Here is a 13960-nt window from a genome sequence, read left to right on the forward strand (position 1 = left end):
CGCTGGGCACCTCACTGTGTACAAGTCCCACTGTGATAAAGTTGGAAGGGACACTTGTGAACTGAGGTCTTGGGATTGTGCAAGAAGCTGCAGGTACAGCCGGCCATGGGACAGAAAGCAAACTGATGAAAGTATCTGACCTTTTGCCGTAACGTGGAAAAGAACATTAAAAAACATGATGTAGTATAAAAATGGTATTCCTTTTGTTGTAATGATCTCCATTGTAGCTAAAGGTTTGCAAAACTACTGTCAGACAATTTTGCACTGTTAGGCAAACTAGGAAAGTTTGTAAAGTTATATATAGCAGTTAATTATCAGTCCAAGTTTACCAGTCACTTTGCTAAACTGAACATGAAATCTGACCCACAGAAATACAGTTTCTATTTGTTCCTAGTAATATTCTAAAAGAAACTTAATTATTTTACATTGTATTTCTTTATCTGTGTCAACCTAAAACCAGCTACCACTTTTTAGTTAAGGTGGAAATTTTTTTTATTTTAAATGTTATTTAAAATTTAATTTAAAATTTAAAATACAGAAAATGTATTTACTATTAAGATTTTGTAAAAGTGAAAAGCAGAAAGACCAAAAACTTGAGTACCCTAAAACAAATACAAAAATTTCTAATCTAGGTTATAAGTCTGACACTAGGAAGATTAAATCATTTCATTCAAATAGTTTTCATGTAATAAATACCCCAAAATTCACCAAATATCTGATAGGATTCTTCACATGACTACTCAGCATATAAATAAAAACATTCAATATTATTTAAGAAAGAGCTAAAGTATGCAAGATTACACAGAACAAACTGGGCTGTACATAGTATATATAAGGCAAGAGTGACTATAGCAACTTGAGCAGAAAGGTCTATATAAGGTCATAGGTCTATAAAGGTCATAGGTCTATATAAAAATAACATTTTATATTGATTATTTGATCTATATTACAATCTACAAATCTCCTTCTTAACCAGAACTTACTGAGCGGCTGACGGTGCAAGTGTCAGGTACTGCTGGCGGTGTAGTGAGACGCACTTGTCAGATTTAGCTCTATTGCTATCATTTTCAAAGCACCAGTCCAAGTGTTCATTAATTTCAGAATCCAAGACTGCATTATGACAAGCTGGACAATTCACTATTTCACGCTGACTGGATGAAGTATTGAACTTCGGTGTTGTGGTTGTAGATGAACCACAATTTGGATCGTTGCCACCGTTTTGTATTTCCTTTTTCTTGATAAAAATAATTGTCAAAATCAGTCTTGTCTTGTAGCCTGGGATGTTTATTTGGGAATTTATCTTGAGGTCTGCTCACAACCTGGGCTGCAGTAACATATGTTTCCTCTACTGTTTGAAGAATTTCTTGTGGATAGATTAGAAGATGCAGCCATCTCTGTGAATCACAGGAGACAGAGTTTTCAGCGGTGTCACCAGCCGTGAAGCGCTTCACAGGAGATCCATTCCAACTTCCGTAAGCTTTTGGGTTTGCAACTGATACTCCAGAAAAGCCTTTGCTTCAAATGGGAGAAGCTCGGTTAGTTGTGTGTGTTTGTTTGTTTTTTAACTGCTCGGGTTCATATTTCACCTCAACTTTTCAACTCTAGAGGTTGGTCCTGGAGCATCTTCTGAATGGCCTTTACTTGTAAGATCTCTGGTCATATTCGTGGCTTCAGAGGAGGCTGATTTCGCAGCTGAAGCCAAGCTACTTGTTTCTCCCAGAACACAGCCTTCCCCACTGCACGGGAATAACTGCCGCGCCTCACCTCTACCTAGTTTATCTTCATTCTCCCCTGCTGATTCCAGTTGCTGTCCTAGTTTCATCTCTAGTTTCATCTTTCCCTTGCCTTTTTTTTTCCTAGTTCTCTGGCTCCTTGATTTTTATATAAGTGCCTCCACAGGATTTCTGGTGTGCGGCCCACCAAGAATCACGAGCAGAGGGCACCCTGTCAATGGCATATTTGATATGGCCATAGTATGGTTTCTCATTCTGACACGGCCCATTGCAGCACCACCAATGTCGCCGATAGTCATCCACTTCATCATAAAAAGTCTAGCATACTGATATATTGGCTCCAGTCAGGCAGTTGATGCGATTCACATGTTTAAAAAATTCTGGCCCATGTCCTACTCTGTCTTCATCATTATTAGTAACAAATAAATAGTCATGCATCATTTCACGCAAGAGGGTCTCTACAAGATCCTTTCTTGGTCTCATCTTTAAAAGGGGTTCACTAAGACGGATGGTACACATTCCACCATCTCTTTCATAGCTGCATGTCCCAGCACACAAGGTCATTCGCATGCTGCACCTGACCTCCACGGCCTTGAGCCGGCCCCAGAAGTACTGATCGTTGAACAAGGCATGAAGGTCTGGCGTGGGGTCCGCCAACTTCCAGGACGTGTCCACCAGTGACACGAGCTCCGGGTCACTCTCCCACTCCTCCTGAAGACGCAGTGCCAAAAGCAGTTCCTCATCCATCACTGCCAAGACTCCACCCGCAGCTCACCCGCATCAGGTTGATTCCCCGAGGTTGACGGCAATGACGCTTCAATGGCTTCAACAACCAGAAATAACCGGTTTTCATGCTGTTCTTGGACCCTATCTTGCGAGAGTTCAAGGGGCCCTACAACTGAGAACCAGAGCCAGAACTGAGCTTGCCAGGAACAAAGCCAGCAAAATTCTAGAGTTTAAACAGCAAGCGGGCATAATGGCTCCTGTGTGGGACAGAACCTGGCGCTTGGGCCTGCTGATAGTTTCTGGAAGCTGATTAAGGAGTTTAGATTTCAGGAGTACTGGCAAAACACCAATGCCAATTTGGCACATGCAAGAACTCCGCACTGGTATCATTCATTTTTAGCTGTTGTTGTTGTTGTTGTTGTTGTGTGCTGTTGTTGTTTGTTTTTGTTTTTTAAGAACAAATAAGTTTGGAAGGAGTTTAACAAAAAACAATGAAATATGATGGGAAGGTAAACAGCATCATTGTCATTAGTGCTTGAAGCTTCAGTGAAACCCAGATACACTTAAAAATAATTCTCTCTGGGGTTGGCACTGTGGTGTAGCAAACAAAGCTGCCGTCTGCAGTGCTTACATTCCAGCTGAGGGGCAGTTTAAGACGTGGCTGCTCTGCTTCTAATCCAACGCCCTGCTAATGTAATTGGGAGAGCAATAGAAGATAGTTCAAGTCCTCAGGTCCCTGCTGCCCGCATGAGAAGTGTGGATGAAGTTCCTGGCTTCTTGCTTCATTCTGGCCCAGTCCCAGCCATTGAGGCCATTTGGAGTGTGAACCACAGAATGGAATCTCTCTGTCTCTCCCTCATTTTCTGTAGTTCTTTCAAATAAATAAATAACTTAAAGATGAAAATTCTTTCTAATTCCCTTAAGTTAGGTATTTGTTAATTAGTTTAGGATTACTGACAAGAAAGGTTAAACATTTAACAGCATTTTTACTTACATCTTTAATCAACCATATGGCACTTGTTTTTCTAATCAGATGTAAGAAACAGTAAACTAATACAAATATTTTTGTTCCTGAATACCTAATGACTTCTTGTGGGTTTTTTTTGTTTTTTTAAGATTCATTTTTATTTTTATTGGAAAGGCAGATTTACAGAGAGAGAAGGAAAACTCTTATCCTGTGGCTTACTCCCTAAGTAGCTGCAATAGCCGCAGCTGAGCTGATCCAAAGCCAGGAGTCAGGGGTTTCCTGTGGTCTCCCACATGGATGCAGGGTCTCAAGACTGTGTGCCATCTTCTACTGCTTTCCCAGGCTACAATCAGGGATAATAGATTGGAAGTGGAGCAGCCAGACACATACTGAGATCCATATGGGATCCTGGCACATGCAAGGTGAGGATTTAGCTACTAGGCCATTGCTCCAGGTCAGCTAATGACTTCTAAAGCATGAAACAAAAATGCAAAACTAGCTTAATCAAGAAAACATGAGAAATAAAATAAAATATGGAAAAACAAATAATGCACACAGAAGAAATATTTGCAACATGAATAACTGTACATTATATCTCTGTTAAAAGGCCCCTGTGGAGGAGAAAATCACAATCAACCTTATTTTGAGAAAAATTGTTTGATAAATCGACACGATTCACGGGAATGAAAATTAATATATAAAAATCTATTTAAATGAACTAACGAAATATCAATTACATTCATTCCTTTTGGGTTGACAGAAATCAAAATGGAAATGTTCAAGCTTAAATAAGACAAAAGACGAATCCTATTGAGTGTAAGTTGGAGTCATATTTTAATGGAGCACTAATCTCAAAAGTTAAAGTTCTTAACTCTGAAGATTTGAGATTCTCAGAATGTTAATTTACAGAAAATACTGCCTCAGATATGAAGAAAAATGCAGTCACAAAGTTATGTATTGCAACATTTGCTTGAAGTGCTAAAATATTTGACAAGGATTACATGACCTTCGGTAGGGATGACTTATTGGTGGAATATCCATGAAATACAGTATGATACAGCAATGAACATGCTGCATAGTGAGGAGGCAGGAGTTCGGGTGAAACGAACAGGTGCCAACAATAGTAGAAGCCAGAGAAGCCAGGACTTTGGGAGGACAGCAGCCTCAACAGAAAATAAAACGCTGCAAGTGTGGAGCACCACGACTCACTTCCACAATGTGCAGCTCAGGCTTGGCAAAAACTGCAAGGGATATATACAGGCTGGATTAGGAATGTTTCCTAGATTTTAAAATATGCTCTTTGTGCAACACACTTGCCACTGCCCCCAAATTCAATGATGGCAGAGATGGAGACATTAGGACTTTGAGACTTCATCATGCATGGACCGTAATGTCAAAATGTTTCTGACCATGGGGAAGACTTTGGGTAGGGGCAGGGGCGACACAGTGTATAAGCAAAAGCAGCACTCTCCCTCTCCTTTACCATTCTCATAGGCTAAGAGGAAAAGCTTTAAGATGGTTCTTCAACATGTTATAGCAAGTTAGAACCCTCACCAGTCTCCGGTATAGAAGAGGATAACATCTCCCGAATAACCAACACTAGTAATGAGTCATTTTCAAAATACTTTTCTTTCTGAAAAGTGATACATGACTACATATAACTACTTGCAAAGTTCTTCATTCATCTAAAATGGGTTAGAGCTAGTAGCAGAACAAATCATATACTATAATCAGAAGAAAATAGAAGATATGTGCAGAATATTTATCCATTTTTACATATCACTCATAGAAAAAAAATTGTTGTGCCCAGAAGAAAGCATATACAATTTCCTTAATACATTTTCTCTATATAAATATATTCTGAGTTTGCAATCATATAATAAATGCATCTATGCTAATAAGCTTTAAATAAATGTTAGAAACAAAATACCAGTTATTATATTTTTTTCTAGCAGCTAATCCACTTGAAAAAAAATGGTGGCCTAGAAAATATATTCTTGTTTTGAATAGGATTGAAAAATATTTGAAAGGGGCTGGTGCTGTGGTATAGCAAGCCTAATTTCTGCCTGCAGTGTTGGCATTTCTTATGAATATCTATTTAATGCCTGGCTGTTAGACTTGCAATCCAGCTCTCTGTTACTGCACATGAGAAAGCAATGAAAGATGGCCCAACTAATTGGCTACTTCAACCCATGTGGAACTCCCAGAAGAAATTCCTGACTCCTGTCTTTGACCTGACCCAGCCTGGTACATTGTGACAATTTGATGAGTGAATTAGGTAGAGTATCTTTCTCTGTTTCTCTTTCTGTATAACTCTGCCTTTCAACTAGACAAAAATAATTTCAAAAGGGATAACATATTTTAGAAATACTTAGGAAGATTAGCTAATGAATGTGATAATGATTTTTTTTTTTGAGTGTGAATGTGAAATGGAGGACTCAGGTTACTTTTTCACATTATTTGAAAGTTAGGAAATTCATTTTTGGGCATTTTCTGTTTAGGGAAGAAAGTCCAAGTTTTTTTAATTCATTGTTTTATTTTAAGATTTATTTTAATCGAAAAGTCAGATATACAGAGAGGAGGAGAGACGGAAAGGAAGATCTTCCACTTATAATTTCACTCCCCAAGTTGCAGCAACGGCCAGAGCTTAGCCAATCTGAAGCCAGGAGACAGGAATTTCTTCTGGGTCTCTCACAGAAATACAGGGGCCCAAGGCTTTGGGCCATCCTCTGCTATTCTCTCAGGTCATAAGCATGGAGCTGGATGGGAAGCAAGCAGCCAGGACATGAACCAGTGCCCCATATGGGGTGCTGGACTTGCAGTCAGAGGGGTAGCTAACAGAACTCTCTTGGCAGTACGCTCCTCTTCCTCCAAGTGGACAAGATCACTTTGTCAGTCACAGATACAGCTAACGTTGATTAAAGCTATAGAAATCAGTCACAGGTTACACTTAGAACATAAGCCAAAGCAACAAACCAAATGCTACCCTGCAATATAATACATAGAAATATAACCTTCTGTGTGATATCTTGGATGAAGATGTTTGTTTAGTTGTCCTCACAGTCATGGATAATTATTGAAGGCTTGAGGGTTAAATATGCTCATTATAAACATAATATGAGGGGAAAAAGGTCTTAGGGAAAACAGAAAGAAAATACATGTTGAGAATTCCAATATTTGATGTACTGTGATAGAAAATGTTGAGAGGCTAGTTGGAAAGAAAGACCAGAGAGCTAGGAGGAGCACCACAAGGGTATGTTGTATTCAGACTTGGGCGAAAACAAACTTCCAGATCTATTTGCTAGCAGATTTGATGCCTAGAAATGGCTCCCTTTCTGAATTGCAACGGGCCACCATGTCTTCTGTGTCCTCTTGTGGCAGAGAGAGCTATAAGGTTTCTCTACTTAGAAGAACACTAACATCACAGTATCCCCATTTTCATACCTCTATAAATAGCATCATTTTGGGGGTTAGAGCTTCAGAGATTTAGACCATAAAACACAGTTTCACAAATCCAGAAGTTAAATAATGTTGTTCAAGGCTGCAGTAGTCAAGTTAAGGACTACAATATATCATTAGATTTGATCAGCAGAAAGCCACAGATGTCTTGAAAAGAATTATAATCAAAATGATTATGCATAAACAAGATTGCTTCGGGAAGGAATTCTTGCTACTATAGTTCTGCTTCCTTATTTTTCATTTACCTTTTCCCTAAAGTATACTTGTAAACATGAAGAAATACAAGAACACAAAATGGAAGTGGTGCTCTATGTTAAGAAAAAGAACTGTTGTATCCTAATTTGGTTATATTTGCAAAAGTATCTAACAAAGCATACTGTAAGAATCCAATCTCAGTACTTGTCCACTTGACTTTTGACTTCAGATCATGAGAGCTTCGGTCTCCCTTCTCTGTCAATTGTAATGCATTGTGTACAGTGATAGAGCAGATAATTGCATATTCACATCTCAATCTTCTAGTGTATCTTTGAAAGTGTTCTAGTAATTATATGATACTGCCACTTGAAGAGTTTGGGGAACTGCTTAAGGCACAAAAGATCTTGTTTACTTTTTTTTTTATAAAAATTATTATGAAAATCTGTTTAGGGGAGGAGGGAGCAAGGAAAAGAGCATGTTCTTAGAATTTTATCTATAAATCTGTTTGAAACTAATTAAAATTTAAAAATTTAAATGACATTATTAAAAAAACAATTTTAGGGGCTGTGTTGCAGTGTGAGTTAAGCTACGTATGATGCTGGCATGCTCAGGCATTGTGGACATTTGTCATATGAATCAGCAAGGTTAAATTTTTTCTTGCTCTCACTATTACTCTGCATTTAAAAAAACGAAAATAAACATTGGGAAAAATGGCACAGGCTATAAACTATATACTACACTAAGATTATAAAATTTTTACATATTATTATGTTCATTATACAAAATAAACTGAGTATTATTACTATAATACTGACTTCTTAATTAGTAACAAAGGACATACAGCAAATGTCTTAACCCGAAGTTCATTACAGGTTTATAATTTCAATGTTAATGTTCTTGATGACCACATGAATTATTTTAATTTACTATTTTATTTCTACTTTATTTGAAAGGAAGGGAGAAATAGAGACAGAGAGAACTTCCATTTGATGGTTTACTTTGCGACTACTTACCACGTCGAAGCTAGGGTCTCAGTATTTAATCCAAATCTCCTGTATTGGTAGCATAGAGCTAAATGCTTGAACTATCACATGCTGCCTCCTAGGATGCAAATCAACAGGACGCTCAAATAGGAACTAGAACTGGGACTTCATGCAGGTGCTCTTCATATGTAATGCAGGCATCCCAAGTGGTGTTGCAACTACTATGTCAAATGTCCACCTCAAGATAATGCTTTAGTGCTTTCTGTTAAGCAATTCCCTTGCATTGGGAAACAAAGTTTAAAAGTAAATATTTTCTTAAAAAATTTAAAGTGACATATCTGGACATTATTAAATGATAAATTCACATTTATTTGGCATTTAAAGCAGATTACTTTAAATCAGATGACTACTGACTGCTAGTCTTGCTTTTTTGTGAAGAAAAAGTCAATGTACATTAAACTAGTAATGAATGAGCACAAATACCTACAGACGTTGTAGTCGGTTTTACACAAAAATGAGTTAATTATAATTTGATGTGCTGTATCAGAAAATTAAATAATCACTACATCTAAGCTATCTGTTCTCTAACATTTTCCCTTTAATAAAGTCGCTCAGATTTCTGTTGAATTTTTAAATTATATTTTTAGTTAATTAAGTTTGCTCAATGATTTTATATGCGTATTTTCAAATTTAATCACAGTTTTCAGTTTGGGTGGGATTGAGTCGGCACTCTGTACTGTCTCTCACACTGAACGCAGGCACTTTGCACTTGAAGCATGGGAGAGTTATTTGAAGACTTTAAAAAGTAAATTATAGCAGGTAAACTCGGAATAGATTTTCAAGTGTAACTGAAGCAGTGAAGATGTTAACATTCCCCTGACTCTCTATGCTCTTTACTGAACCCAACACCACCTAAAACCTTAAAATAAGCAATGACATAGACAAATAATTCCAGAAGAATTTCTCTAATTTAGGCATGAGTTAAGGGAATTAGGCCTCCAAATGCTCAGAGAACATAAAACCAATTCCTGTTTTCCCCTATATTTCCTCATGCCTCAGTCTCCAAGTAATTTCATGATGAAAAGACCAATGATTACAATGGGAAATTTTTACAAGTCTAAGTACTATGGGGAGAAGACATTCTTAATCAGATGTTCCAACATTTTGATGTGAAACTTCAGTGGCATATCCTTTTCCAGTTTTTTCTGCAGTTTGGTTGCACTGTATAGAGTGTTGTAGAATGTGAATGACAAAGCTGAAGAACTAGAGAATATAACTAGATTATCAGAAAAGGGCATTTTGAGGGAACTGGATAGCGTTAGATATTAGATATTTAAGACACAGAGGCTTAAGAAAGTGACTTTTTTTTTTGAAAATTGTATTTATTTGTTTGAAAAATAAGTGATAGAGGGAAAGGGAGAAACAAAGAGATTGTCCATCTGCTGGTTCACTTCCAAAGTGGCTGCAATAGCTAGGGATGGGTTAGGCTGAAGCCAGGAGCCAACGAACTCCATCTAAGTCTCTCATGTGCTTGACAGAGACTCAAATAGTGGAGTCTGCTGCTTTGTTCAGGCCATATTGGCAAGAAGCTGTATTGGGAACAGGGCAGTTAGTATTTGAATTATAAACAACTGTTTAACCCACTATTACATAGTGCCCTCTTTGTAAAGGGATGCCATAAAGAGTACATACATCCCTGGATTCATCCTCAAGTTGGGCATGTTTGTATTAGACACTAGATAATATAGGAAATGAAATATTGAATAGACTACTGTTTAGGTAGCACTACAACTACTTTGTAAATGGAATCAATCATAGGACGATAGCTCACAGAATCTTTCAACCCAACTGGGATGATTGCATTCTAAAACCAAACTAGCTACATTTATCATATAATTTAAGCAGGGACAGCAGTGTAACACAACATTTGAAGTGTTCAGCAAACCATGAAAAATTCTGCAAATGTAAAGAGATGGAAAAATATGAGAGAAGTCAATCAACATTGGCCAGGTCCAAGAAGATATAGATATTGGATATATTTAACAAAAATTTTAAATCAACTATTTTTAAGTTTCTCCAACACCAAAGCCAAACAAGATGATAATTAATTGAAAAAAAGAACATTTTAGCAAATACATAGAAGATATGAACAAACAATTGAAATCTTATAGCTAAAGATTTAAAAATGGGGTTATTGCTGTGGAGTAGTGAGTTAGGCCTAACCTTGCAGTGTTGGCATCCCATATGGGTACAGGCTCAGGTCTAGGCAACTCCAACTCCCATCAAACTTTCTGCTGCTGGCCTGGGAAAGCAACAGAGAATGTTTTAAGTATTTGTGTCTCTGTACCAATGCCAAGACCTGGAGGAAGCTTCTGACATTGAATTTCCCTGGCTCCAGGCATTGTAGCCATATGGGGAATCAACAAACACATGGAGGATCTCTCTCTCCCTCTCTCTCTCCCCCTCTCAGTGTTTTTCATCTCTGTAATTCTATAATCCCTTCCTGTAATTCTGCCATTCAAGTAAAAATAAATACATCTTTAATAAATGGAAAAAGTACCTCAAAATGTTCATTAAAATTAAGTAGAAAATAAGATCCACAGGGAGCAAATGCTGTGGTGCAGAAAGATAAGCAGCTGCTTGGTACACTCACATCCCACATTAGAGTGTCCAATTAAAAAAATCAAAGAAAAATTGGGAAAATAGGCTAATGCATTGACAATACATGTAGAAACATTGGTTAAGTAATGCTCTCATTAATTAGTTAATTAATTAATTTTTAACAAATTATTTTTAATGATGCAGTTCCTTAGGCTCAGGGAGCTCCCCTTCTACGCTCCCCCACCTTCTTCCACCCTGTATTGTAACAAAGCTATAATTTGTAAATGAAGATGTTTGTTCTACAACAAACACAGATTGGGTTTGTCACCACCCATCCAGCACAGATGTTATCTGAGGATGTGCTCCACAGAGAAACAGAGAGAGTCAGGATCATAAAGGAATATCAAGTCAGAACATCTCCTAGTAAAATTACAAAATAAACAAAGCAAACAACCGAAATATTTACCAGAAAGTGTCAGAACCAAATCATTACTATGGATAATAATCTTGAATGTAAGTGTCCTAACTCAGCAAAAAGAAGAAGCAGGCAGTAAAGTTAAAGACAATAATTGTAAACTATGCAGCTGACAAAGGATTAATGTTTAATATCAACAAAGAGCTCAAGAAGCTCAACAATAAGAAAACGAACAACTCAGTGAAGAAATGAGCATTGTCCATAGCTATAATATTAAGATACATTTGAACAGTAGAATGATGAGCTTACAACAGTTTTTGAATAATAGATGAGAATTCTGTGGAGGGAGGGGATTTGGGAGGGAACCCCAGAACCTATGGGACTGTATCGTAAAATTAATTACTTTTAAAAAAAGAAATGGACAAAGGTCATTAGCAGAACATTTTCAAAGGATGAAGTACCAATAGTCAACAGAAACATGAAAAATGCTCATGATCACTAGCCACCTAAAAAAATGCAAATAAGAGCTACAATGAAGTTTAAGCTTACCCCAGTTAGAGTGGCTATCAGGCAAAACTCAAGAGAAAACATTTTCTAATGCACTTTTGTTTGGAATGCAAACCAGTACAATCACTGTGGATGACAGTATGGAGATTTGTCAAAGATCTGAAAAATATTTACCATATGACTTAGACATCCCACTCCAAAAAACTTAACCAAATGCAATAAAATTGGCACATGAAATTTTTATCTGTACCTCCATATTTACTGCTGCAAAATCAGCAGTAGTCAAGATACGGAATCAACCTAGATGCCCATTAATGATGAATAGATGTAGAAAATGTACTACTTACACACTATGGAAAGTTGTTTAACCATAAAAAAATAAAAACGTGTCTTTTGTAACAAAATGGATGCAACTGGAGAGCATAATTTAGTGAAATAAGCAAGTCTGTGAAATAATTGTTATTGGTTGTTAGAATGTAATGTTTTGATGTACAAGTCTGTGTACAATATCAAAAAAAAAGGAATACATAAGATTGAAAAGGAAAATTGACCTGATAGATCTAGCTAAAATGTTACACATATCAAAATTATATAAAAAGGGAAAATAACTTGATAAACTGGGCATTACCAATATTAATACCACCTGTAAAATTAACTACTAATATCATCTATAAAATTAAAATCAATAGACAAAATTTTAAAATCATGTATAAAATAGAGAATTTTAATTTAAAATATGTAAATAAAATTAAATCGCAAGAAAAGGAACTGTCTGACTAAAAGTGGATAAAAGATTCGCCAATTCACTGAAGAGAATTAATAAGTAAGCATATGAAAAGATTTTCAACATAATTTGTCTTTATAGAAATATAAAGTCAGAATTATGTTTTTCTGGCATAATTGTTAGTATGTGCAAATAAGAAATGCTGACAATGCCAAATATTCACAAAGTTTGGAAGGAACTAAAAAATCTCATGTATTGCTGTTAGAAATTCAAACGCAACAGAAAAAAAATCCACAAATACCTACAAAATTAAGCAATCATACATTAACCTCATGACCTGACATTTCCACTTGTGTTTTTTCACTCCTGGAGAAATGACAACATATATTAGCAAATGTTTATAGCATCTCTATTAATTTTTGCTCCAAAATGGAAACAACTCAAATGACCTGATTTGGATGAATGGATAAACATTGTATCATATCTATCTAGTTTAATATTGTGTATCAACATGAAAGAAATTACTAGTAATGCACATAAAATCTTAACTTCTAAATTTTTAGGCTGAGAAAATAAGATATTCTGAAATGATTATATGCTATACAATAAAACTTATAAGTTTGTTTAGTTATCATTCTTTAAACAGAAAACTATAATGATACAGTAAATTGAAGTAAAATATTATACACACCCTCAAATATGTTCTTCCTTCCATTGGGACAGTCTTAAGAATAGACTCACACTAAATTGCTGCGAGGCATGATATCATGGGTAACTACTGAATTTGGGGAGCATGTATCAGATCAGAATGTCTGGTTAAAATTCTGGCTACTCTCTTGCAATCCAGGTTTCTATTAATGCATCCTGGGAAGAAATAGTAGTTGGCTCGATTACTTGAGTCCCTGCTACCTATATAGGATACCCAGATGGAGTTCCTGGCTCCTGACTTTGGCCTGGTACATGCAGGCATTTGGAAAGTAAAGGAGCAGATGTATCACACGCACGCACACACACACACACACACACTCTCTCTCTCTTTCTCTCTCTCTCTCTCGCCCATTTACCTCTTTGAAACAAGTAAAAATAGATAAGCATCAAAATACCTAATTGTGATTTTGGAAGAGAAGGGTTGTGTGAATTAGGCTATAAGAAGCATTTAGTAAGGCCATCAAATCACTGTTGTTTTGTGCATGAATACACTTTCATAATCTATATACAGAGCAATCAAATTTTCCTTTCATTTCTAGGCAAGGTATTGGTGCTTATGCTTAATTCTCAAATTACAAGCCTGTAGCTGGCAGAGCCTGAATATAAGTTATATTCCTGCCTCCCAAGTACATATCTTCTAACTCACTGTCAGATTCTTTTCTACTAATACCTATGTCAGAATGTGATATTTGATCAGATGCTATGAAGACTAGACAATCACATGTCTCTTCTTGGAATGATGATTAATAATTTGCCTTCAAGAATTTGGGAAAAATAACACTTTAAATCCAACAGCTTCTTTTTAAAACATTTATTTATTTTTATTAGAAAGTAAAATTTATTGAGTGAAGGAGAGAAAGATCTTTTGTCCACTGCTTCACTCCCCAAGTGGCCACAATAACCAGACCTGAGCTGATCCAAAGCCAGGAGCCATGAACTTTT

General features: G+C 36.5%; 1 pseudogene; it reads right to left on the reverse strand.

Moving 5' to 3' along the window:
- Positions 1–979: 979 nt before the first annotated feature.
- Positions 980–2480, reverse strand: LOC121169105 (annotated as a pseudogene).
- Positions 2481–13960: the final 11480 nt, after the last annotated feature.

This window comes from Ochotona curzoniae, unplaced genomic scaffold, assembly GCF_017591425.1.
Source record: "Ochotona curzoniae isolate NIBS_2020 unplaced genomic scaffold, NIBS_Ocur_1.0 scaffold_1852, whole genome shotgun sequence".
In the NCBI taxonomy this organism is placed as follows: Eukaryota; Metazoa; Chordata; class Mammalia; order Lagomorpha; family Ochotonidae; genus Ochotona; species Ochotona curzoniae.